The 27117-nt window shown below is 42.4% G+C and overlaps 1 protein-coding gene across 2 annotated transcripts in view; it reads right to left on the reverse strand.

Moving 5' to 3' along the window:
* Positions 1-17716: 17716 nt before the first annotated feature.
* LOC306988486 (cilia- and flagella- associated protein 210-like) overlaps positions 17717-27117 on the reverse strand; it is a 61264-nt gene continuing 51863 nt past the window's right edge. The window contains exon 8 of one of the 2 annotated variants that reach the window (XR_013795418.1): positions 17717-18974. The gene's annotated coding sequence lies outside the window, so the exon portion shown is untranslated. Of the gene's footprint in view, positions 18978-27117 lie in introns of both variants that reach the window. The other variant, XR_013795419.1, reaches the window with a different exon arrangement.

Here is a 27117-nt window from a genome sequence, read left to right on the forward strand (position 1 = left end):
TGTTTCAGATCATTTTACTGTCTGTTTCACTGTAACATTATTTCTCATTAAATGTGTAGACTAACAGGCAATGTCAATAGAATGGGTTATCAGATTTAACGTTATAAACAGATGCTGACTGTGGGAACCGCATAGGCTCCTAGTATACTAGACTAGTGCTACTTTACCACATCTGTCTCTGGCAGAAACAGAAGAGTAGTGTGTAGTGTGTAGTGTGTGTTATTAGTAGCCTACGCCCCCTTGCGACACTTCAGGAACCTGGCTACTTTTATCAATCACCAATAAATAAATAAAAAGGTGTTTACAAATAAGTTAAAAAACATTGTTTTAAGAATTATTGTTTAAAGAGGTAAAGAAGTATTATTTGCTTAGCTATTCTAAACTCTTACTTCCTCCCTGTCTCTATCATAAAGACAGTTTGAAAAACGATACCAAAATGTATTTAAAATACATATATTTTTTATACTACAAATCCATCATTACTGACATATCGCTTGAGTCTTACTGATATAAATATTATAATTAAACTTTATGTGGAGTAGGCTACTTTATTGCACAATGCACATTTATTAATATTATGCTTAAAATGTGTTTTAATATCACTGTATAATATCAGTCTTAAAATGCAAGATATTTAAAGTGTGCCTAAAGTATACTTGTATTTCCACTTTAGAAAAGGAAAAAGGAATATAGAGGTGAAATGTGTTCGTGTGGACAGTTCAGAGTTCAGCGTGTGCGGGAATGTGGACAGTTTTCCACTAGTGCCCCCCAAGAGTTTGTCTCCCCCTCCACCTTCGAGGTCTGTTATGAGGGGAGAAGGTCTAACGTTCTAGCCTGACTTCGTCATACTCATATTCTAGGCAGAATGTGAGTCTGATACTGCTCCACAGGGCTTTGATTATGAAGCGTGTCTTAACCGAACCAGGGAAAAAAAACTCGGCACTCAATTGGATAGACCTACAACCAAACAGAGCAACGCAGTAAGTGACGAATGTTGAACAACGCATAGTTGTCAACAAGTCAAGTCAAGTCAAGTCACCTTTATTTATATAGCGCTTTTTACAATACAGATTGTATCAAAGCAGCTTCACAGTGATAACATGAAAATAATACAAAAAACTATTTCATCATCGTCCACCTTTAAGGCAGATCTATAATATTGTTGAATATTAAATGTCCCCAACTAAGCAAGCCAGAAGGCAAGGCAACAGCGGCAAGGAACCAAAACTCCATCAGGGACAGAATGGAGAAAAAACCTTGGGAGAACCCAGGCTCAGTCGGGGGCCAGTTCTCCTCTGGCCAATGAGTGAACAGTGTATGATTATGATTCAGGAGCATTACAGGTCAGAAGTTCAGAATGAATCAGAGTATTTGTCCAGTTCCGGTTGGTAGGAAAAGGATCTACCGCCAGCAGTCGATTTTGATATTCTAGGTATTATTAACTGGCCGGAATTTTGAGATCGCAGTAGACGTGAAGGACTATAATGCGTTAAGAGCTCGCTCAAGTACTGCAGAGCTAAACCATTTAGTGCTTTATAAGTAATCAGCAATATTTAAAAAATGTATACAATGTTTAATAGGCAGCCAATGCAGTGTTGACAGAACAGGGCTAATATGGTCATACTTCCTGGTTCTGGTAAGAACTCGAGCTGCTGCGTTTTGAACCAGCTGTAGTTTGTTTGTTAAGCGTGCAGGGCAACCACCCAGTAGAGCATTGCAATAATCTAGCCTTGAGGTCATAAACGCATGAACTCATTGTCGTAATCATACTCTAGATCTAATACTATCACATAAAATACAAAAGTTGTATGTATATACGAACAAGTTCTCCGTTTAGGATTACATCTCGACAATAAAGCAAATAAATCTCACATTTGTCGGCCATGTCCCAACTTTATAACACGGTTGCAACGCGACTCGACTGATTTAAAAAAATGTTAAGATGCTGAAAGAGACCCGGCTGAAGAAGCGTGTTCATCTGAGGCTGAAGAAGCGTGTTCATCTGAGGCTGAAGAAGCGTGTTCATCTGAGGCTGAAGAAGCGTGTTCATCTGAGGCTGAAGAAGCGTGTTCATCTGAGGCTGGAGAAGCGTGTTCATCTGAGGCTGGAGAAGCGTGTTCATCTGAGGCTGAAGAAGCGAGTTCATCTGAGGCTGAAGAAGCGTGTTCATCTGAGGCTGAAGAAGCGTGTTCATCTGAGGCTGGAGAAGCGTGTTCATCTGAGGCTGAAGAAGCGTGTTCATCTGAGGCTGGAGAAGCGTGTTCATCTGAGGCTGGAGAAGCGTGTTCATCTGAGGCTGAAGAAGCGAGTTCATCTGAGGCTGAAGAAGCGTGTTCATCTGAGGCTGGAGAAGCGTGTTCATCTGAGGCTGGAGAAGCGTGTTCATCTGAGGCTGGAGAAGCGTGTTCATCTGAGGCTGGAGAAGCGTGTTCATCTGAGGCTGAAGAAGCGTGTTCATCTGAGGCTGGAGAAGCGTGTTCATCTGAGGCTGAAGAAGCGTCTTCATCTGAGGCTGAAGAAGCGTGTTCATCTGAGGCTGGAGAAGCGTGTTCATCTGAGGCTGGAGAAGCGTGTTCATCTGAGGCTGGAGAAGCCTGTTCATCTGAGGCTGAAGAAGCGTGTTCATCTGAGGCTGGAGAAGCGTGTTCATCTGAGGCTGAAGAAGCGTGTTCATCTGAGGCTGGAGAAGCCTGTTCATCTGAGGCTGAAGAAGGCTCTGAAGGTTCATCTGAGGCTTCAGAGAAAAGAGATCGTGAGCGCATCCCTTCCATTGGTTTTCATTGCGTCCCATCTTCTTAGCCACCATCGGAGCCAGCCGATAAATTAAACTTTTGCCGAATCCCGTAGGAAGGACGGCAAACACATCTTTCCAATCGACAAATCCCTTGATTGCGGGTCTCATGTCCCGGGAATAATGAACAGGGGAGCGGATCTACTATCCAGAGGGAATCCTCTGTACGGGGAGTGGAGACTCCACCCCCAGGTGATCCTCATGTTATGGGAGAGATTCGGCCAGGCTGCCGTAGATCTCTACGCATCGCACGAAGACACGCTCTGTCCCCTGTTCTTCTCCCTGGCCGGCGACGATGCACCATTGGGTGTGGATGCGCTAGCCCACGAGTGGCCAGACGTGTTGCTATACGCGTTCCCGCCGTTGAGCTTGATCGAGCCGACATTACGGAGGGTTCGGGAATGCAGACATGTGATGATTCTGATCACGCCTTACTGGCCGGGGAGACTGTGGGTGGCGGAGATTGCGCAACTGCTCTACGACCGGCCATGGCCGTTACCAGCGCGCAGGGATCTTCTCTCACAAGCAAGGAAATATTCCATCCCTCCCCTCAGAAACTAGCTCTCTGGGCCTGGCCCGTGAGAGGGTGAATCTGAGCACAGCCGGGTTACCTCCGAGGGTTATTGAGACGATTCAGAACGCGAGGGCTGCCTCGACACGTTCTTTATATAATCTCAAATGGGGAGTTTGAGAGGAATGGTGCGCAGATAAGAACATTGTTCCTTTCCTGTGTTCTGTTTCAGACGTGCTGTGTTTCCTTCAGGACCTCCTGGATAAAGGCAGAGCTCTTTCCACTACTATTAAAGGTACAATATGAAATATTTTCTGCAGCTAGATGGCGCTACATTCCAAACAACAACGGCGGCGTAGCTTGATGACGATGTGAAGGAGCGTGGAATCATGGGAACTGTTGTTTTTAACTCCACTGAGGATGTAAATCTGTCAGACGGGAATCGAAAAATCATGTTCATGGATGAGGTAAAGCTCTATTTTTAAAAATGTTGCGTTTAATGACATGCTTATATTTCATTAAAATGAATTAACTGCAAGAAAAGTAAGGTTTAATACTAAATTGATTATCATAGATAACGCAGCACAGTTTTACGTGTTCTAAACAATTGTTGTAAAAGTACATTTGAACACACACATCATTTGCCAAAAGACGGATTAATCTTTATGTATAACACATGCTATATTTATTTACATGGCCATAAACACCAGACGTGATAAACAATGTCAATAAACTAAACAAGCCTAAAGCAATAATACTTTCTTTACATAAACATAACTATTACCGAATTCTACATTTGGAATATATATAAATTGACCCGTACGGTTATGAGTTCTGTCGACAGAACCGGCTGCAATCGGTAAAGAATAATTGTGTTCATAACGACTGCGCGAAACAAGCTAACGTTTGTTGCTTGATAGACGCTACAACTACAACTCCTGCATTTGTTCAGGACTCCGCGCAGTACGAGCGGAAACCGAGGGTAACGCGGATATGACTCATTGGCTGGCGACTCCCAGCTCACCCCCGCTCACACGCCCTGTTTCCTTGGTTAAAATCACAATTTTCTCACGATTTAAAAATAGTTGGAAACATTTGGTCAAAGAGTATGACTAAGACAACATTTGACCTGTTGTATAATTTTATTGGCCCGTCCCTTTCCCCAGAAGTCGCAAGCTCTCGCCCTCTGGTTCCAACCGAAAAGCGTATCGCCATTGCGCTCTACAAACTGGCTACATGCGCAGAGTACAGTGTGGTAGGCGAAACGTTTGGAGTCCGCAAAACCAGTGCACCAGTGTGTTTACGCCGTGTGCAATGCCATACGAACGAGGATGATGCGAAGATATATGTATCTACCTGGAGTGGATGAGGCGCATGATATCTCTCTGCGTAACTCCAGAGCGCACCTTGTGCCGCAGGTATATGGCGCAATAGATTAGACCCCCTGCTGAAGGCTACAGGGGTTTTGTCAATAGAAAGTGCTGGTCATCAATCGTACTACGGGCTGTGTAGACGATCGTTGCATCATAAGGGACATTTGTGTCGGCACCCCCGGTAGTGCGCATGACGCCGCAGTCTTCACCACTTCTGACCTGTACAGGTGCGTCTGTTTACCTTGGGAGATGGTACACTTAATCAATAGATTGAATGAAAATGCAGAGGGTTGATCCATAAAACAAGATTAGAATACAAGCCAGGCTTATTTTGGTTAGTCTGACTTCTTGTCGGTTGATTCCGTTTCATAAAGCAAACTTAAAATAGTTCAAACTTTACTCTAAGCCTGGAAACTAGCCTGGTCTCTGTCAGGCTAAGCCTCAGGTGTTACACAGATCCTCTAACACTGACCAATGGGAACACAATGACTGACACACTCTCATACCATTATTTGACTTTATTAACCACTATCAGTCCAAAAATAAATATACAGTAAAGAAAATCAACTTAAATAAGGCTACAATGATAAATGAGACAATATAGACCTATAAACGTGTTAAATTGTATATGAAATGTTTATGTTAACGTTGTTATATATATATATATATATATTATTATATATTTTTTTACATAAACAATAGTATACAATATAATTTAACACGTTTTTAGGTCTATATTGTCTCATTTACCATTTTAGCCTATATATATACACAATATATATCCTACAGGATATATCTCTTTTATTTGGCAGCTGTAGTACATGTTTATGGTTATTAGAACAACATTACAATCTAAAAAAAAAAAAAAAAGCTTATTAAAGCAGAAGTTAAAATCACAAAATTTTAAATAAATAATTACAAAAGCACAGACTACATTTTAACTGGTAAGATGAATCTGAGCTCAGTAATCAGTTATATTAACCTACACTTGATTTACTACAATAGTCCCTTTAGTTATTTCTATCATAAAAATACAGTTAATTGTAGGTTTAAAATTCTAAATAAGGCACATCTAATGCTCAACAACAAATATTTTAGCATATATATATTTTATGTGCTTTATTATGTATTTCAATTCAAACACATTTAACACAATTATACAGATGGACAGTTCCTTTAAAGACATAATATTTTCCCCCAATAAATCTTATTTTTCCTTCTACTTTTTTCTTTTGTGATAATACCCACCAACACATAGCCTAAAATACACATAATTAGAACAATAACCAATAAGTACATAGTTTTTACATATGGGAAAAAATCAAACATTCACATATACATATTTATATCAAACTCTTATAATGACACATAATTCCTAATAAGTTATTCAAGTAATATTATTTAAATATCAAATATTCAATATTAAGTAAGTAAATAAATAAAACAACAAATAACCAGAGTTAAGGGAGGGAAGGTTATTTAGTTAATGTAGGCTAGTATTTATTCATTTATTTTATGGAATATTCTTCAAAATGTATACTTTTGCTCTTAAATTTCATGTTATCCTCTCCATAATGCACTGTATAAACTAAATAACCAAACATTCTTGCTTTCTCCCAAAAAAAAAGAATGCTTTTTAAAATAATTTTAAGTATAAAATATATGAGTGTAATGAGATATAAGTTCACTGCAACTTATCCAACATCCTAAAGATAAATGATTATAATTAGAAGATATTTCTGGTGTTATAAAATATTGCAAAGCCTATTAATGTTCCAAGCAAAATGTATATATTAGTCAGAATTATTGCTCTCCTATTTGGCTTTCTAGGATTCACAGATGGAGAATATTCCTGTGAGATGTAAGTTTTTCAAACACCATCTCAAACGCATCAAACACATACGCTGTGTGATGCTGGATCGATTTGACCTATGATCGACCTCTAGGGCTGCTTAAGAGACGCACACGCAGTTATCTAGACTAGATAAACCTGGATCAAATAAGTGGGATTGTGTGAACTTGAATGATAAAACCGCTTTAGCCCAAACTTATTTGTTAGGTTTATTCAAGTCGGGTTTTGGAGTTTAATCCCCGCTTTTCTTAGCGTCTTTTATGGAACAACCCTCTGTTCATATATTATGTTTCATCTCCACATTGATGTATGAGTAGCCTACTAGAAGTATCATCACAACAATTAGCTGCAGTTTTGTTAATTATTGTGCTTATTTGTTATAGCCTACATGTTATCTCTACACCTTGTGTGGATATTCTGCTCTAGATTCCCTGAGAGACATCCCCAAAACCCAATCGCAATGGGAGGTGTCCAGGTGCCCTCCGGGTAGCTGGAGATCCAGCCTCTCCTCCCATGGTTGATGACGGGACCCAATCTCTCAGAGGAAGAAGCGGTGTTTAACCTTCACTTGAACGGGTCACGTGTGAAAGTTGAACACACGTTTGGACGCCTCAAGGGGAGATGGCGTGTGCTGGCCAAACGGTCTGATATTGACCACAAGTTCATGCCAACCGTTGTGGTTGCTTGTTGTGTATTGCGAAAAGGAGAGGCAAAGGTTTTTACAACCGGGCCCTGAGCAGCGCCACAATACCACCACCAGCTCATCACCTCATGAAGGTCCACCAAACGCAGAAGCTGTCCGCCAAGCTCGACGTAGATAGGTGGCAGTTAGAGTCCGCCAGTAGTACAGCAGCACGCTACACATTCTCAGTAAATGCTTGATAGCAACTCTAGATTTGTATGATTATGTATTCCCTCCAAATATATATATTTTTTGTCTATTTTCTTTCTTGGGGGGGCTCTCATTTTATAGCTCTTTTTAATTTGTATAGTGTAGTGATTGTGCTCTAGACAGTGTTGGGAAAGCTCACTTTCTACATGAACTAGTTCAAAGTTCAGTTCACAAATTTTAAAATGAACTAGTTCAGTTCATAGTTCACAGTTTCAAAAATGAACTACTTCATAGTTCTTTTTTTTTTCATGTTGCTGCGAGATATTATTTTTCAAAATGATCGCCACAGCCTATAGAACCACAGCAATTATGTGATCAGTTTTACACTGAAGCTATACGCCAGATGTTTCCCATCCTCACCGACCTCGTCATAAAACTCGTTTAAATGATCGTGCGACGCCTACATGCTGCTTTTTGTTATGATTTTAGTGAGGAGTCGTTCATGAATCCGTTCATTGCATCTGTCACGTGAGAAATTAACGAAAGACTCGGAAGGTAAAGTAATTATTTATGTTCCCTGTAAACGATTTTTGAATGATTTAATAATTCAGAATATGATCAAGTGGATGGATGTGTTCGGGGAATTTGCCAGTTAATAGTATAACATTTAAAGCCCCTTAAATGAATGAAATGACTCAGAAAAAAGTTTAGTTCATTTTGATGAACGAGATCGAACAGGAGAGTCGGTAGACACTGGTGGCTAGTGTTGCCAGATTGGGTGTTTTTCCGCTACATATTAAGGCCGGTTTACCTTAGCCGGTTTTTGCCTGGAAGGCTCTATAGAAATCTGGCACCCTATTGAACGAAGTTAAACTGAGAGAGCGTGCCGTTCACCGACACCAGAATTAACGAGTTCACAGTAACGTTCATCAGGCAGTAATACAGTACGATACTCACTACTCAGCTGTATATTTCTTCAAACGAAACCTACCAATTCACAAAATTAACGGAATGCATAGCTGATATAAAAAATTGGATGACTAGTAATTTCCTACTACTAAATTCAGAAAAAAACAGAGATTCTAATTATTGGACAAAAAACTTCCACACGTAATATCCTAGAGTACTGTCTAACACTTGATGGCTGCTCTGTTAAGTCTTCGTCGTCGGTTAGGAACCTGGGTGTGCTCTTTGATACCAATCTTTCATTTGAAAGTCATGTGTCTAGTATCTGTAAAACCGCTTTCTTCCATCTTAAAAATATATCTAAATTACGTCATATGCTCTCAATGAATAATGCGGAACAGTTAGTTCATGCGTTCATGACCTCAAGGCTAGATTATTGTAATGCTCTACTGGGTGGTTGTCCTGCACGCTTAATAAACAAACTACAGCTGGTTCAAAACGCAGCAGCTCGAGTTTTTACCAGAACCAGGAAGTATGACCATATTAGCCCCGTTCTGTCAACACTGCATTGGCTGCCTATTAAACATCGTATACATTTAAAATATTGCTGATCACTTACAAAGCACTAAATGGTTTAGCTCCGCAGTTCTTGAGCGAGCTCTTAACGCATTATAGTCCTTCCCGTCTACTGTGATCTCAAAACTCCGGCCAGTTAATAATACCTAGAATATCAAAATCGACTGCTGGCGGTAGATCCTTTTCCTATTTAGCACCAAAACTTTGAAACAGTCTTCCTAACATTGTCCGGGAAGCAGACACACTCTGTCAGTTCAAATCTAGATTAAAGACACATCTCTTCGGCCTAGCATACACATGTAAGAGCCGCGCTATATTGGTCCAATGAGGGTTTCCAATAACACGGGAAGGTTTCTTGCGCGTTCCGTCTTTCCAGCATCTCAAAGTAATTTGGGTTAAATGCAATACATTTCTCATATGTATTTACTCGTTATTTCATCTGACTCCATAAATGAAAGGTTTTGATAATATCTATGCATCACTAAAAGTGAGCGAATGTTTGATTATTACTTTTAGACTATTAAATGAACAAGGTCAAAATCAGTTTGAATAATCAAATGTAACAATTTATTAAATCAGGTATCAGGTCAATTGTATAATCAATTCAAAGATAATCAATATAAAACATGAATAAAAGAAGAGATGCGAACCCAACCTGATGCAAAAACATGAGGCTGGAAGTTTCGGTCACTCCCAGCCATCACGGGCCAGTCTAGATACAGAAAAGCCCAGATTCCTCTGCTGCATTCCATTAAATAGCCAAAACTTCTTTCATATGTTAACAATGGGAATTTACATTCAGAGTTGACACCTTTTGGGGGTAGGAGACCATTTGCCAGAGACAACCTTCCTTTGTGTGTCAGTTTCTCTAAACTTCTCAAAACCTGATTTCTTTTTGTTTAATCTAGTTGGAAATGAGACATTTGTACCACTCACTCTGAGACATTTTAAATGATACTAAACATAATAATCATTCACATTAAACCACATATATATTCTTGTGTGAGTCTTTGGTGTGAGAGGGAGTGAAACTGTATGGGGGAGGTCAGATGGTAATTTCCAGCAAGGTCCTTTGTCCAGACCAGTCTATCTCTCTAACCAGTTTCTCCAGCCTTACAGTCCCTCCTTGGCCCCGTGGGTCACATTCGGATGAACACTTACGGGGTCACAGTAAGGCGTTTGTTGTAATCCTTGAGATGTAACTCAAAAAGTGTCTTTGCAATGTTAGCATCTGTAGAAGCTCAGCGGGCTGTGTTCACCTACAGAACACCTGGTCTCACCAGGTGTATGTAACTTGAGTTCAGCAGGTGGATGAATGCGTTCAGTTTTTTCTTCTTGTAATCCTGTGATGTAAGCAAAGTTCATAGAGTCAATCTGGATATTTGTGACTTGTTCAGTTCAGTGTCATTCCTCCATGGAGAAACTTCTGCTTCCCTGACACCTTCTCCACGATGATGATCTGACCCTTCTTGACCAACCCTGTCACCTCCAGCGGTACGGTGGTCTGGGCAGACCTCAGTGGATGAAGGGGTTCTCCTTCGATCCACACTGCTTTGTATGAGACACCTGAAAAGCATCTTAAATGTCGCTTCACGATTGAGCACATATGAACTTACAGTCGTAAGGAAATGCATAGGAACACATAATGCAATCAAGCAAAATCATGTCATGTTCAATGTAAAATACCATGTTCATGTCAGCAAATGTGAGTGGTACATCTGGTCTCAAGTGTTCCTCAAGGTCAGGTAGGGTGGTCCCATTTTAAACATCCAATTCTTCACTACCCCCGTGATGATATTAAATGGTAGTGGAATTTAAATATTCTTGGTCTGACTTACTCAACGGAAATGCAGCAAGAGGTCGGTGTAATCTAAATAATCAAATCGATGGTACGCATCAACAAACCTTGTATTCACAGTAATAATATCTAATCAAAATCATGAATCAATACATATATAATAATCATTGTTTGTTCAGTAATCAGTAATCTTACAATGCATAATACAAGAATGGAGATTGTTCATTCCTTGTATCAGTGTGTGTGTGTGTGTGTTTAGTCATATGACAGTTTGGTGTTTGTGTGGGTGTTTGTGTGTGTGTGTTTAGTCATATGACAGTTTGGTGTTTGTGTGGGTGGGTGTTTGTGTGTGTGTGTGTGTGTGTGTGTGTGTGTGTGTGGTTTTTTTTGGTGTGTGTGTGTGTGTGTGTGTGTGTGTGTGGCTGGCTAAGTCACAGGACAGGGTTGAATTGTAATTTTTTGTAATTGATTGAAGCGTTCACACTTCAGATCTAGTTTGTTTTTATAATGTGTCTGTTATTAGAGGCATTGTTGAGAAATCATGGGCCCTATGATTTTCCAACCATACCAATAACAATCAGTTAAACATTTTGAATTTTAATAGCAGGTCTGCCTCTGCTTTTGAATTTGCATTATCAATTTGTGACTGTAGCCTTTCATGTGTACGTAACAGTGTTTTCCCATGAGTCGGTAATGTGTACTGTCATCATGGGATCAGCTTTGCCATCCTATGTGTGTGAAGCTGTCTGTTCAGTGTGATGATGGACAATAGATCATTAGTGAAGTGTCATTTTTGGGCTCTATGCCATCTTTATCTTCTTATGTGTAGTGTTCAGCGGTAATGGAGGTGTGTGTTCAGTGTTCATGCCTAAGAGATGGGTGGAATCAAATATGATAATTGTGTTGTAAATTTGGATCCAGTTCTAACTGGGAGGCCACAGTTATGCAGTAGTGTGTTACTGTGATGTGTGAGTGGCCTCTTGAGTTGTCTTTTCACCCATCTCCAGAATTTCAGGTTATATTCTACAATCCCGCTGTCCTGCTTTTGGTGCAGGTGGAGTCCGGTCCGTCCTCCGGGGAATTTCAGTGTTAAAACCTGAGACAGAAACAAATGCAGAGAAAACCACAGTTAATTCAGATATTTTCAACGGTTTCAAATTTTTAATTCCTGTTTTCACATGAAACCGAGTTTCATTGACCAGGTCTAAATTGTTGCTGTTTCAGCGCAGTGTGTGACACCTAAAGCTGCTCTTGGAGTTCAGTCTTCACAGTCTGCTTGTGTCATGAGCATTAGAGATCCCAGTTCTGCTGGGGAAATCTTCTGGATTCATCTGAGTTTTTATCACTCATATTGTCATTGTAAGTTACTCTCATTACAATCAGATCTGTGGGCAGAAATTTGTTCACCTGGTTCGGTGTTGCCTGTTTTATGGTGTCATTCACACATTCGGTTAGTGCAGATATTTTTTGACCTGCAAGAATCTGTGGTACCCATCTGCTGTTTAGCATTTCACACCCTCCTCGTAAATTTAGTTCTCTGATCAGATTAAATTTTATTTGGCTGTTACCTGTGCCACACTTCTAGTCGTGTTTGCAGTGGTAAAAGGCAAAAATAAAGATATACCCCCCTCCGGTTTGGCACTGGGGAGCCCACAAATGAAATTCAATTTTAAGGATGATATTATATTTCGAGTTATAATACAATCGCTATATTTAAAAGAATTCAGATGTGAAACTATTAAGCCATTTGCTATTGAGCTGCTACCCGACTAGCAAATGACGCTAATAGCTGAAGACCTTGAGTAATCCAAGTTGTCAGCTCAGTGAGCGTTTTAGATGCTTTTGAGCTTTGGTTATCTGCAGAGTGCTGTTTTCTGTCAGAGTGTGGTTGTCTGCGTTTTTTGAAATAGGGTGGAGGTCTGCCTCTGTCCAGGGACCAACACTTTTCCTCTGTATGGCCTGTTTTGTGACAGGAATTACAGAATCTGCTCAGTTTGCCACAGTGTGGCTTCCTGGATTCTCCTGCAGACGGATGATTTTCATGACATTCTAACACAGCTACCTCACAATGCATTTGTTTTCGTGACTCAATTCGTGTTGCCCAGCCAACTATATCTTCAAATGTATTTTGAGCTGGAGAAGCACCATACGTGAGCGATTGCTGTACACGCGGACCTGCATTTGTAAGCAGTAAATCAAGGAGAGTTACATTGTTGTGGTTAACATTTTCAATTCCAGCATACTCCTCAAAAAGTTCAAACATATTTTCTGCATATGTCTCAAACGACTCTTCAGGATTCTGTTTCCGATTGAAAATCAGTTCCCATCCAACAGGACTACAACCACGCAGATCACGAAGGCATTGTTTGAGTCTATTAAAGATTTCACTCTCAGGCTCATTTTGACACGTTGACTGCACAATGGTGCCTGTCATCAAAACCTGTGGTATCTTGTAGATCAAAACATCTGGAATTGAGCTGATTACAATTTGCCAAATATCTTTTGGTTCGAGTTGAAATGCATGTTTTAGACTTACAATGCGTCGCCACCACGGTTCGAATGGCCCTTTCAAAGGGAATGGTCCGATCTCTGCTTTAAACAAGTTACATTCAGTTACCGTTAAAGGACGTCGGATGCTTGACTCTGTGCCGTTTGGGTGCCGTATCACCTTAAGGGCTGAGACAGGCACTCTTTTCAAAATTTTATCACGTGCTTCATCTGTCTGAAAAGATACACGATTGTTAGAGCAGGCTGCCTCATCTAAGAAGTGCACATTTTTTGTCCCATCGCTGTTGAGCGTTATGGGAGACTTGGACTTTTTAGCATTTAGCTTAGCCTTAAGATCTGCAATGGTGTCTTTGTGATTTTTACACTTTTTAGTCAGGGCTAACTGTTCAGATAGTAATCTATCTAGCTGTGTTTGAAGATCTTGAATCTTTGCCTCTGACATTTGTGCCTCCGCATTTTTAGAATGCACTTCTTCACATTTAACCTCCATAAGCGAAGATAGAAATTTGGTTGACTTATGTAGCTGTTTATAACTTATGAAGTTTAACGCCTCAATTATCTCACCATGTTTTGATTTCTTCTGCTTACTACCCACTGTTTTCCACCAAGTGAAAATTTCATTGTCAATAGTGTCTATGGTAAGACCTTTTCTACTGAGTTTGCACAGTGTAGGCTCGACCTTTTCGGCCCATAGTTTAAACAGGACATGTTTATTATCCATGTTCCAATTTATATTTGCTTAATTTCACAATGATGGAAAGGGTTTTTCGTTATAGAATTAATGAGAAGCGCGTTCGCTGTTTCTCTTTTTAGATTTCAAATGCCTATTCTTTCATTTTTAGTCTCTTTAAAGACTACGTGTAGGTAAAATTATTATTTTAATGTTTAATTATTCTCTTTTGACTCTTTAATAATATTTTATCCGCTTAGATTTAGGAGACTATATCACTTAGAGGTCCTGGTCTTTCGCAGGTCTCTCGACACAAACTCGCCAGTCCTGGTCATCAATCAGAGGTAATTGGTTATATATCTAGGATTTGCCGTAATTCACACGTACACAATAAAAGATACTTTTTCATAACCTTCTTGAATGCCCCCTCAGGAACTTAATCCAATCATTTACTTTAGTAGACAATTATCTAAAGTAACATTAAACTAAGAACAGAGCTATGAGCGTACCCACATTTAGATTGATCAAATAGCTTTTGCTATTTCTAAACGGAAATTAACCCGCTCCTGCATTCAAGTATACTTGCAATGATGCCAGGTCTCAGCCTGTTGCTGATCTGGTCGCAGAATTGTGGAAATATACGAATCCAATAATATATTTAGGAAAAAACAACCTCAGAGTCATTTAGAATGAATTCAAACGTAACAATGCATAAATTTTGTTCAAGATTCAGAGTTACTGAACCCTAATGCGCAACGTTCTCTGGAACTTTGAATATGAGAGTTTTGTTGTTTCAGGATTAATAAGATGCGCGTTCGTTGTTTCTGATTTTCAAATTCATTGCGAATCACATCATAGCATGGCATAGACACACGTGTTTAATTCAGTTCAACACAGGACACATGGCCTAGAGGATATCTACAGCCTTTACCTAAGTGTTTCAAGTACACTTACAGTAAAGCAATCCCGTGTTTAAAGAATAAACTTAAATTTAGCCTATGCACATTGTTGTACAAACGACTAAATTGTGTTCTATGAGCATAATGCGTTCATACAATTTCCAATTTGAAAATTAACAGAATTATTGCATGCTTTTTAATCTCATATGTGTTAAAGTTCAAGCTTTCAAATGTAGTTTATCAAGATTAGTTTAGGTTTAGTATAGGATATTAATGCTTTCAATGTGACTTTGGGCCTAAACCGGTGGGCCGGCAACACAAAGGGTTAAGCGTTTGGAAGCAGCATGGACATATTTAGCTTAGCCTAAAACTGATTTTTAGCCTGTAAATCATGTCATCCTATTTTTTCCAAACTTCTTTGCTTTTCATAAACAATTAATCGACCTGCCTTTTTATTTATAAAACGCGTTTTTCGATCGTTTATAAACTTAGATTTTTATTTCTGTTGTTTGCTCATTCTCTGTGTTGCTGGTTTGTTTACAAGCCAATGCAACAATGGCAAAAAACATGCGGCTGGTTTTAAAACGTTTAGGCTTTATTTTTTCGGTTCTTCGTCGAGTTATTCATTATTTGGAAGATGTTATTCCAATTTTAGGTTTTGTTTCTTGTTGCTTAGGCAAACAAGGGGATCTTTAAAATCTATTCAAGTGTTTTCATTCTTCATCTGCGCTGCTAATCTAATCACGTCCTCACACGTGTTTCTAGACAAAGAACCTTCCGACCTGTAACAATGCAAACATTTTCTCAAACACTTCTAAAAAGGGCAGAAAAAGTTGACTTACCACAGCGGCGGAAGAAAGAGAAGATGTTCAAACCTCTGTGTTGATTTTAGATTCCCAAAACTTTTCTGGAAAAGACTTTGCTCGCGAAATCCATCTGAGATCACGTCTCGGGGTCACCACTGTAAGAGCCGCGCTATATTGGTCCAATGAGGGTTTCCAATAACACGGGAAGGTTTCTTGCGCGTTCCGTCTTTCCAGCATCTCAAAGTAATTTGGGTTAAATACGATACATTTCTCATATGTATTTACTCGTTATTTCATCTGACTCCATAAATGAAAGGTTTTGATAATATCTATGCATCACTAAAAGTGAGCGAATGTTTGATTATTACTTTTAGACTATTAAATGAACAAGGTCAAAATCAGTTTGAATAATCAAATGTAACAATTTATTAAATCAGGTATCAGGTCAATTGTATAATCAATTCAAAGATAATCAATATAAAACATGAATAAAAGAAGAGATGCGAACCCAACCTGATGCAAAAACATGAGGCTGGAAGTTTCGGTCACTCCCAGCCATCACGGGCCAGTCTAGATACAGAAAAGCCCAGATTCCTCTGCTGCATTCCATTAAATAGCCAAAACTTCTTTCATATGTTAACAATGGGAATTTACATTCAGAGTTGACACCTTTTGGGGGTAGGAGACCATTTGCCAGAGACAACCTTCCTTTGTGTGTCAGTTTCTCTAAACTTCTCAAAACCTGATTTCTTTTTGTTTAATCTAGTTGGAAATGAGACATTTGTACCACTCACTCTGAGACATTTTAAATGATACTAAACATAATAATCATTCACATTAAACCACATATATATTCTTGTGTGAGTCTTTGGTGTGAGAGGGAGTGAAACTGTATGGGGGAGGTCAGATGGTAATTTCCAGCAAGGTCCTTTGTCCAGACCAGTCTATCTCTCTAACCAGTTTCTCCAGCCTTACACACATAACACATTATAGACTTCTATAACTCAATGTTAGGCTGCATAGTTTAGAACAGCCGGGACCGGGAACACTTCCCGTAAATCCTGATGTACTCGTTACATCATAAGAAGGATGGCGTCTACGCTAATATTAGTCTCTCTGTCTATCCCGAGGTTTACTGCTGTCCTCCGGAACCAGGCCGTATCCAGATCTGATGAAGGACCAGCGCCAGGACACGATGACGCCGCTGACCTGAAGTGTCAACCAGTCTCTCCTCCTCTCCACTCCGACTTCAACCAACCGGGACTGGACAAATACTCTGATTCATTCTGAACTTCATACACTGTTCACTCATTGGCCAGAGGAGAACTGGCCCCCGACTGAGCCTGGGTTCTCCCAAGGTTTTTTTCTCCATTCTGTCCCTGATGGAGTTTTGGTTCCTTGCCGCTGTTGCCTTACCTTCTGGCTTGCTTAGTTGGGGACATTTAATATTCAACAATATTATAGATCTGCCTTAAAGGTGGACCATGATGAAATATTTTTTTTGTATTATTTTCATGTTATCACTGTGAAGCTGCTTTGATACAATCTTTATAAATAAAGGTGACTTGACTTGACTTCAGTTCACGTTCACCCAAAATATGAACGAGTTCAGGCACAACGCTGGCTCTAGAATGCAGACAATTGTATTGTCATCTGCAAGTGGCCAGCCCAGTCTAAACCTCAAGCCATTTTCAGCACAGTGGGGTAAAGCTACATTTCCAAAAACAGTATAGCGTAGGAGTTTGTGCCAACAAATGATGCATGATCTCTTTCTTTAAAACATGCTTTATTGCATGTTTCTTATCGGGAAACTGGCACAGGATGGCCACAACTGGCTGACAACAAAATCTTATCATTGCATTTTCAGTACAGTATTTCCATTGAAAAAATAAACAAATATATAATGCTAACTGTTCCACATTGTACAATTCAAAAGAAACACGCAATGCTCGATTAATTGTTCTGTATTGTAAAATACTAAACAAAGATAATAACTCTTCTCCTATACTGTGTTTAAGGCTTCGAAGATATAGTGGATCTTTGTTTTCATGTAGTAGATACCAAAGTACTTACAACATTCCCCTACCCTCCTGAACAAACACACTAAAAGTGCAATTTAAAAATACAACTGAATAAAACATTCAGAAACACCAAAAGTGCCATTGTAAGATACGCCTGAACAAAACGATCAGGAACTTTATTCCCCTCACCCAATGATTTGGCTCTTATAAAGGTGGAGTCAGTTCTGGAGAAAGCTTGGTGGTAGGTAAATTGACCCTTCGCTAAGCCCCGCCCTCCTTAGTTACTGTTGCTACGCCTGGCAAGCTTTCGCGCCTGGCACGTCTATTATAGTGTGTATGCAGCGGTGTCAGACATTCCCAAGGAGATAATTAGTAGTTTTTGGCGAACAGGTGAAATATCTGAGATGCATTCGAGGGATATATCCACAACATAATATGCAACCGATTAGAGAATAATTTAATCAAAATTGAAGCTAAAGCCTATAGGCTTAACGTTACCAGCGCCGCAGCCGCCTCATTCGCCGACCATTCAAATGGGAAACACACAAATTGAGGAACAGCTGTTCATGCACAGCAGTGTAAGTGAAACGTGAAAATAAATTATAATCTAATACTTATAAATCAAACAGCTTATCCATAAATATTGTGGAATAACACAAACACCGGGAGAGCCGCGATCGGATTGGGGTAACGTAACCTTAAAGTTACTCAGAGGTAGTAAGCCGTCGATTAACAAAATGCTAAAATATATTTTAAAGTATGTCAGTGAGCCTCCGTCTTGCCTTTAATCCTCTTATTTTACATTCAAATATATGCATTATGAGCAAAGAACCGTCATTATTTCAAGCAATATTAGGTTAGGTGTGTTTGTTAATCCTGTTGATGTTTAGTTGTGATTGGGGCGTCCCACACTGCCTGATCCACGCCAGGCATTTCTTTCCTCGGCTTTTAGGTTTCTGGAAGGAAAAAACTCCACCCCACCGTCCAAACTTTTATGATACCGGGTATCAGATTTGCACAATCCATACGCAAAACGCCTCGGCATGTTTCCCTTGCTCGAAAGCTTGCCAGACCTCCCGCGCGTAGTTACGGTTGCTAAGCCACGATTGGCCAGTGGCGGTTTTCGGGCGTGGCTTAGCAAAGGGTCAATTGGCCTTGAAATGTATTGTAATTGCCCCTACTTTGTTGTTGGCTCATGGCAGCTATGACTCGAGTGGCTTCGGCATGCCTCTCGGCTGCATTGGCACACACCGCTCAAGACACTGAACTGCCTGGGAAAGGACTGTGGTGATGGACTCTCTTTGACTGGCGTTGCCATAATCTTGGTGGGTTACTCGTGTGGCCGATTCTTCAATGGGCAAGGATTTGTCTTGTGCTTCCATAGTTGCAGACACGCTGGCATCACTCAAGCTGCATGTTCATCTCCTGACTCTTCTGGAAGAAGAAGAATGTTCTTAGAGTGAAGTTATCACAAATGACCCTTTTACTTTGATGTAGGGGAAGGTTTCATGAAAATATGGTTGGTTGTATTAGTCATACAACACATTATATCTACACAAGTTGTTTATTTAAGTTTGCATACAATGTTTTGGTTGCACTTTGTTATTTGCAGTGCTATATTTCCTCATGTAGTTTGATTTATTGAAAAACAGCTGAACAGTCGCTGTTGTTTCTAACTCCAGCCTGATCAGGGATACATAATGTGCAGCTTTTGCATTCATTTATATGGTAAAACAATTTGAGCAACCATAACCATACACAATGTAAAGCCCCAGTATTGATTTATTTTTCAAATTGATTTCCATTTACTCCGGAGGACGTCCCACGGCTTGTCGTAACCTTTGTTGGCCATTTCCTTCGTGAGTTCCTGATAAATTATGGCATTTCTTAGATTTTTGCTATCTAAAATAGGCGTTATATTTTTCTGGTAAATTAAATTTAAAAAGTATCTCGTTTCCTCGTCGTTTGTCCACTTACATCCATCTTTGTTGACACCCGCCATGTGTGCGCAAACAGAGCGGAAACACTGGGCGGAAATGAACTAAAACTTCTATGTTTTGTGGCGGGTTGCAACCATAAAATGACCTAAAACTTAACCGCAATTCATTATTTATTCGAGAAAAAAACATTTCCATCAGCGTTTATCGCATAAGCCGTATATATCGATCAAGATGAGACCGAACGCATTTCATTTGAGTCGATATTCATTAAATTCAATCGAATTAACCCTTAATTCGGATAAAAACGTGTGGATGGAAACAGAGCTAGTGTTGAAAGAGAGCAATCGGATCGGCGCATTGGAGTCGCGCATCACTGAATTGGAGCGGTATTCCAGACGTTGGAGTTTGAAATTACACGGCCTGTCAGAAAACATCGATGAGAGAAATGTGCGGAGAGAAGTGGTTGGCATTTGTCAGAAATGACTGCCAGAGCTGACCGTCTTCCGGATGTGATCGCCACTGTGCATCGTGTTGGTGTGAAGAAAGTGAACTCTGCCCGCGGTGTAATCATCCAGTTCTCTCGCGTGCACACAGAGCAGCAGTGCGGGCGCAGCCAAACACTCGCTCATCTACGGGAAAATGCTCTGCGCTTTAGAGAGGATCTCTGCAAGGCCGACAGAGAGAGCAGAATGAAGCTGTGGCCGTTAGTCGACGAGGAAAGCAGGAAAGGTTGCCTACTTTGTAGCTGGTCGGGCCTTCGTGGAGAAAAAAAAGATCTTTCCGCCGAGCTGAATTCCCTCAACTTCGAGATAAGGTGTTCTGTTTACATGCTTGTTTAAAAAAATAAAAAGTAGTTTTTCATCGCCACTTGTTTTTTCCTAGCTAATGTTCATATTTTGTCCGGTTATACCTACGAAACTACAGTTGATGTGGCGGCTTTTGTTCTCATCTCGTTTAGCAGTCTCAGAGCTTCTGTTCTGAAAAATATTGTTCAAGTGAATTCTATTTTTGTTATTTTATTCTCATTTTTATTTTGATGTCTTTATCTTTAATTTCTCTCAATGCAAATAATCGAAATAGCTTGACTCTGGTACCGATCGGTTCGAAAATCTCAACCGATAGGTCCATTACGTACCCATGTGTTTCCGAGGCTCCCCCTATGTTTCTTACCCCCTGTTGTCACTTCTGTGACCCCACTCGATCACCTCCATGTGCATTTTAAGCACTTTTTAGCTTTTTAACATTTAAAAAAATATATATATTTTTAATTTGTATTGGTGTACCAGTGGGTACCAGAAGACCTCACTCTGGCCCAGGAAACCCCGGGTAATGAAACCCAAATGCTTCGGACACCCTGATGTCACGTCTGTGACCCGGATGGATCGCTCCTGTGAGCTTTATAATGCACTTTTTGCCTTTTTCACAACTTTTGCACATTTTTTCATCACCTTTTGCATCAGCGTGTACCAGAAGACATCACTCTGACCCAGGAAAGCCCGGGTAACGACCCCAAATCCTTCTGATGTCAGTCTGTCAGTCTAACCCTAACCCTAACCCTGAACGTACATCAGAGCAGATCGTAGTTCCGTTTACTTTGAGAGTGTTCAAAGCAGGCCGCCCGTCGCCGCTGAATACCGCAGCTAGGAATAATGGAATAGGACTCCGGTTCTATTTTGTGGGTTTCTGGAACCCGGGCCATGATTGAGAGGGACGGCCGGGGGCATTCGTATTGCGCCGCTAGAGGTGAAATTCTTGGACCGGCGCAAGACGGACGAGAGCGAAAGCATTTGCCAAGAATGTTTTCATTAATCAAGAACGAAAGTCGGAGGTTCGAAGACGATCAGATACCGTCGTAGTTCCGACCGTAAACGATGCCGACCCACGATCCGGCGGCGTTATTCCCATGACCCGCCGGGCAGCGTGCGGGAAACCACGAGTCTTTGGGTTCCAGGGGGAGTATGGTTGCAAAGCTGAAACTTAAAGGAATTGACGGAAGGGCACCACCAGGAGTGGAGCCTGCGGCTTAATTTGACTCAACACGGGAAAGCTCACCCGGCCCGGACACGGAAAGGATTGACAGATTGATAGCTCTTTCTCGATTCTGTGGGTGGTGGTGCATGGCCGTTCTTAGTTGGTGGAGCGATTTGTCTGGTTCATTCCGATAACGAACGAGACTCCGGCATGCTAACTAGTTACGCGGCCCCGAGCGGTCGGCGTCCAACTTCTTAGAGGGACAAGTGGCGTTCAGCCACGCGAGATGGAGCAATAACAGGTCTGTGATGCCCTTAGATGTCCGGGGCTGCACGCGCGCCACAATGGGCGGATCAGCGTGTGCCTACCCTGCGCCGAGAGGGAATATGCATATAATATGTAATATGTTCTTTATTACTCTCTTCAGATGAGTCTTTAGATTAACATTTTCTCAACAAACTTAAGAACTAGTTGTAGAGAATAAAAAAAAAAGACTGCATTGCTTGTCCATTTAAGTTGTTTTGTAGGTATATATGCGTGTTCAGTTTAGTATATGTGTGTAAGTGTGTGTTTGATTGTACCATTAAAAGTCCTGCAATTGAAAGGGACAATCAATGCACATTTTCTTTAATACTTTACAACTAACTGGATAAGATAATCTCTCATTTACAAGTGATTTTAACACTATGGATGGGACCAGTGTGCAGAAAATTAATTAAATCCCAATCTAAAATAATTATCTGAAGACTTAAAAGAGATTTCATTGCTTCTCTGTTTAAGTTATATTTTATGGGTTTATATGTGTTCAGGTTAGCTACTATTTGTAGTAACATTGTTTACAACCATAAAAAAAAACAATCAATGCACATTTTCTTTAATAGAAAGAAGGTGCATAGATTACCTAACTGCCCGTTCTATTTATTCTGTATTTTATTTTAAAAAGGGACAATGCCAATTTTTTTATTAGTCTTCAGATAATCTCCAGATGAACATTTTCTTAATTTTCATCATACTGATCCTGACCAAAGTGTAAAATAACATGTATTTGTGTGTGGATAACAACCCGGGCCTGCAAAAATATGAATGTCCACCGGATGGCGATGTGGGTCTAGAATCCAAAAAGACCACAGAGTGAGTGGGGGGATGTTTTTAATTAGCATTTCCATTGTATCACTCTCTCTCTCTGTGTGTGTGTGTGTGTGTGTGTGTGTGTCAGAGTTTGACAGCCTGCTTAAAATATTTTTTTATTAACAGCAATGACAAACATGGATTAAATATGTGAAGAAAAAGTGACACAGAAGCACAATTAAACTCATTACATTAGTGACAAATGTTGATATTCAAGAGTACATATTGACAATGAGAACAGATGCATTTCACTAATGATCCTTCGTGTACATTTTTATTCATTTATTTTATACCAATTTGTCTAAGAAAAAACTATTATTTGGTTTTGAACAAAACATGAAAAATTCTTAAGATTTGAATTGGGGATATATCGCCGTTATATCGGCGAAAACTCAACGGATTCTGCGAGCACTTGGCTCCCTGGAACCGTATAGTCGAACTGAAAATAACGAAATAAGTTTCATCATTTTTAGTGGGGATTTCACGGAGATATTAGCCTAAAACGTACTTGGTTACCTAACGTAACCTCGGTTCTCTCTAGAAGAGGGAACGAGTACTGCGTACTGAAAGTACGCACCGGGTAAAGTCTCTTTGCTCGAGATATTGAAGCCAAAATTTATCCTTAAATTTGTATATATTGTAAACGCAGTGCAGCAGCAGTCAGACCTAGAGCGGGCTATCTAGCGCGCTCATTGGCTGCTCCGCGGCAACTGCTGCAGCCTACCACTGAGCCCCTGGCGTGACGTCACAAAGCGCCCTCACGCGTCAAAGCCCGCCAAAATGGGGGTGGCTTAGCGTATATAAGGGGAAGTCGGGCTGCTAAACACTTGATTTTGATCGCTTGAAGCGAAATGAGCTCGTTGCGCAACACGGCAGGGAACGCAGTACTCGTTCCCTCTTCTAGAGAGAACCGAGGTTACGTTAGGTAACCGAGTACGTTCTCTTACGAGAGGTTCTCTCGTACTGCGTACTGAAAGTACGCACCGGGAACCCTTTGTAAACGCCGTGTGCGCTTTAAGCAGTCACTATATGAATCCCAGGGGGGGACGCCCCGGGGGACATGGATAAGTGAGAATTTAGGTGGCCAACAGAGTGGGCTCGCACCTGTACATAAGCACTTTATGAGGGGATATACATACAGAGCGGCACCGCCGGTCTTATATTGAACACATCTACCCTTGTAGCGCAGTTCACAAGTGAGTCGCTAGGACTTTTTTTAGACTGAAAGAAGTCTAGCCTGCAGGGCGGGGACTTCTAGGTTGTAGAACCTAACAAATGTAGACGGGGAGGCCCAGCCTGCCGCCGTACAAATGTCATGAATAGAAATCCTGCTGGACCAAGCCCACGAAGAGGCCATGCCTCTGGTAGAGTGAGCTCTAACGCCCAAGGGGCATTGCAGGTCTTTTGACGCGTAAGCCGCAGCAATAGCGTCCACTATCCATCTGGATAGGCTGTGTTTCGAGGCGGCGAGACCTTGGGTGCGCCCACCGAACAAAACAAAAAGCTGCTCCGAGCGCCTGAAGGCGGCGGAGCGCGTGACGTAAATTCTCAGCGCTCTGACAGGACAAAGGAGGTTCGCGTCGACCTCGCTGCCTGATGCCGGCAAAGCTGAGAGTGAAATGATCTGTGCTCTGAAGGGGTACCGATCGCTTTGGGGACATAACCATGTCTCGGTTTAAGGATGACTTTAGAGTCATTAGGTCCAAACTCGAGGCACGCAGCGCTCACAGAGAGCGCGTGTAAGTCACCCACACGTTTAACTGATGCAGAGCAATCAGAAACACGGTTTTGAACGCGAGGTACTTCAAATCCACAGAGTGTAACGGTTCGAAGGGATGTGCTTTCAGGGCCTCTAAGACCAGGGAAAGATCCCAGATAGGAACCGAGGGGGGCCGTGGGGGATTCATCCTCCTGGCTCCTCTAAGGAAGCGGATGATGAGCTCATTCCTTCCTATCGCCTGGCCGCGCGTCGACTCGGCGAACGCTGCGATGGCCGCGACATATACTTTGAGTGTGGGGGGGGGGACCTGCCCCTGTCCAACATCTCTTGAAGGAAGCAAAGCACCCATGAAACTCCGCACGTTTGTGGCTGCAGGCCCTTGCCCGTGCACCATTTAGAAAACACAGACCATTTAGACGCATAAAGCCGCCTGGTAGAGGGGGCTCTAGATTGCGTGATCGTGTTCACGACCCCTTCTGGCAAAGCAACGGTACCTGTTGATTATCCATGCATGCAGAGACCATAGCTCTGGATGAGGATGCCAAATCGACCCGCCGGCTTGGGAAAGGAGGTCTTTCCTCACCGGGATCGGCCATGGGGCTGAGTCTGACAGCCGCACCAACTCCGAGAACCACGTCTGGTTCTCCCATCCGGGGGCTGTGAGGAGCACCGAATGATGCATTTCCCTGATTCTCTTGATTACCTGTGGTAACATTGAGACCGGAGGGAACGCGTGTAACGGGCATCTGGGCCATGTCTGGGCCAGAGCGTCCTCGTTCTTCGAAAAGAACCTTGGGCAATGGGCGTTGTCTGTTGACGCAAATAGGTCGACTTTCGCCCTGCCAAAGCGGTGCCACAATAATTGGACTGACTGAGGGTGCAAGGACCATTCCCCGGGGGGAATGCTGTTCCTGGACAGTCTGTCCGGTCCGTCGTTCAGGCGTCCTGGCACATTCGCGGCTCTGAGCGAGCGCAAGTGGTGCTGAGCCCAGACGAGGAGGCGTTCTGCCAGATCGCAGAGGGTCCTGGATCTGACGCCGCCCTGGTGGTTCACGTATGATACCACAGACATGTTGTCCGTTCGAATCAGTACGTGGTGGCCCCGCAGAAAAGGGAGGAAGTGTTTCACAGTGTACTCGACCGCTATCATCTCCAGACAGTTTATATGGAGGAGCTTCTCCGTGTCTGACCAGAGGCCAAGACCGGTCTGCCCTCGAATATCCCGCCCCAACCTAGGTTGGAGGCGTCCGTCGAGATAACTTTTCGGTACGAGACAGCTCCCATCGTAACTCCCCGCTGATACCAGTCGGTCACTAACCAGGGCTGCAGAGCTGAAACACAGCTCTGAGTCACTCTGATTCGGAAACCGCCGGAAGCCCAGGCTCGGTGATGTACACGAGCGTTGAGCCATCGTTGCAGGGGGCGCATACGCAATAGACCTAGCCGGAGCACTGCTGCGGCTGAAGCCATAAAGCCCAGCATTCTCTGAAACGTTTTCAGGGGAAACACTTTGTCTTTCTGGAAAGACGCGGCCAAACGCTGAACACGGCGCGCGCGCTGTGTTGACAAGCGAGCCGTCATTGCCACTGAGTCGAGCTGTATTCCCAGAAAGGAAGCTGACTGACGGGGCAGCAGTGAGCTCTTGGTCCAATTGACCGTGAGACCCAGGTTTACCAGATGACTGAGTAGCACAGCTCTGTGAGACACGAGTTCCGCCTCTGATTGTGCTAAAATCAGCCAGTCGTCCAGATAGTTCAATATCCGCATCCCCTGACGCCTCAGGGGGTCGAGCGCCGCGTCCATGCACTTCGTAAATGTACGGGGTGCTAAAGACAGGCCGAACGGCAGGACGGTGTACTGATATACCTGACCGTCGAAGGCGAATCTCAAGAATGGCCTGTGACGGGGTATGATCTGAATCTGAAAGTACGCGTCTTTCAGATCGAGAGAAATGAACCAGTCCCTCGGGCGAATCTGCGCGAGGATTTGTCTGGTCGTGATCATTTTGAACGGTCTTTTCATAAGAGCTTTGTTCAAATGTCTCAGATCTAATATAGGTCTGAGCGCTCAGTCCTCCTTGGGCACGAGAAAATAACGGCTTTAAAGCCTGACTCGCTCATAGAAGGATGTATCGGCTCTATTGCCACCCTTTTCATAACAGTTTTGCTATTTCTGCACGAAGTAGGTGTGCTACTTCTGGGTTCACGCTCGTCACTGTACGGGCTCGGAAGCGCGGGGGACGGCGGGCGAACTGCAGTGTATAGCCCTGTTTTACAACGTTCAGCACCCATTCTGACACGCCCGGGATCGCTTCCCATGCTTTCGCACGCATAGCTAGGGGCAGAATGGTCTCCGTGTTCTGAGCGCCGCTCTGCGCGGGCTCGAGAAACTGAAACGGAGGTATCAGCGCGGCGCGCGCGCCCTCGTTGGCTGAGTAATGCTGCTCGCTGACGGCAGCATCCTGCTGTTTCACATTCAGTAACTCGGTCGCTAGGGACGGAGAACAATTTGTGGCGCGAACAGCGGTGCGCGTGAGCGGTGTTGGGGGTACAGTGTTTGTTAGTAAGCGTGAGCGCTCACAGGGCTCACGTTCACAACACAGCCGGTTATACAATGGTATCCGCGTTCCGATCGCCACACTGCGCGGGGTCGAGAGACTGTAGCGGAGGTATCAGCGAGGCGCGCGCGCTCTCGATGTCAGAATAAGGCGGCTCGCTGACAGCGGCAGCCGGCTGCATTACACCTAATGACTCGATCGCTTTGGACGGAGAACATTATATGGCGAGAACAGCGGGGCGCGTGAGCGGCGCCGGGG

The sequence above is a fragment of the Phoxinus phoxinus genome (genome assembly GCF_949152265.1).
Source record: "Phoxinus phoxinus genome assembly, chromosome: 20".
Taxonomy (NCBI): Eukaryota; Metazoa; Chordata; class Actinopteri; order Cypriniformes; family Leuciscidae; genus Phoxinus; species Phoxinus phoxinus.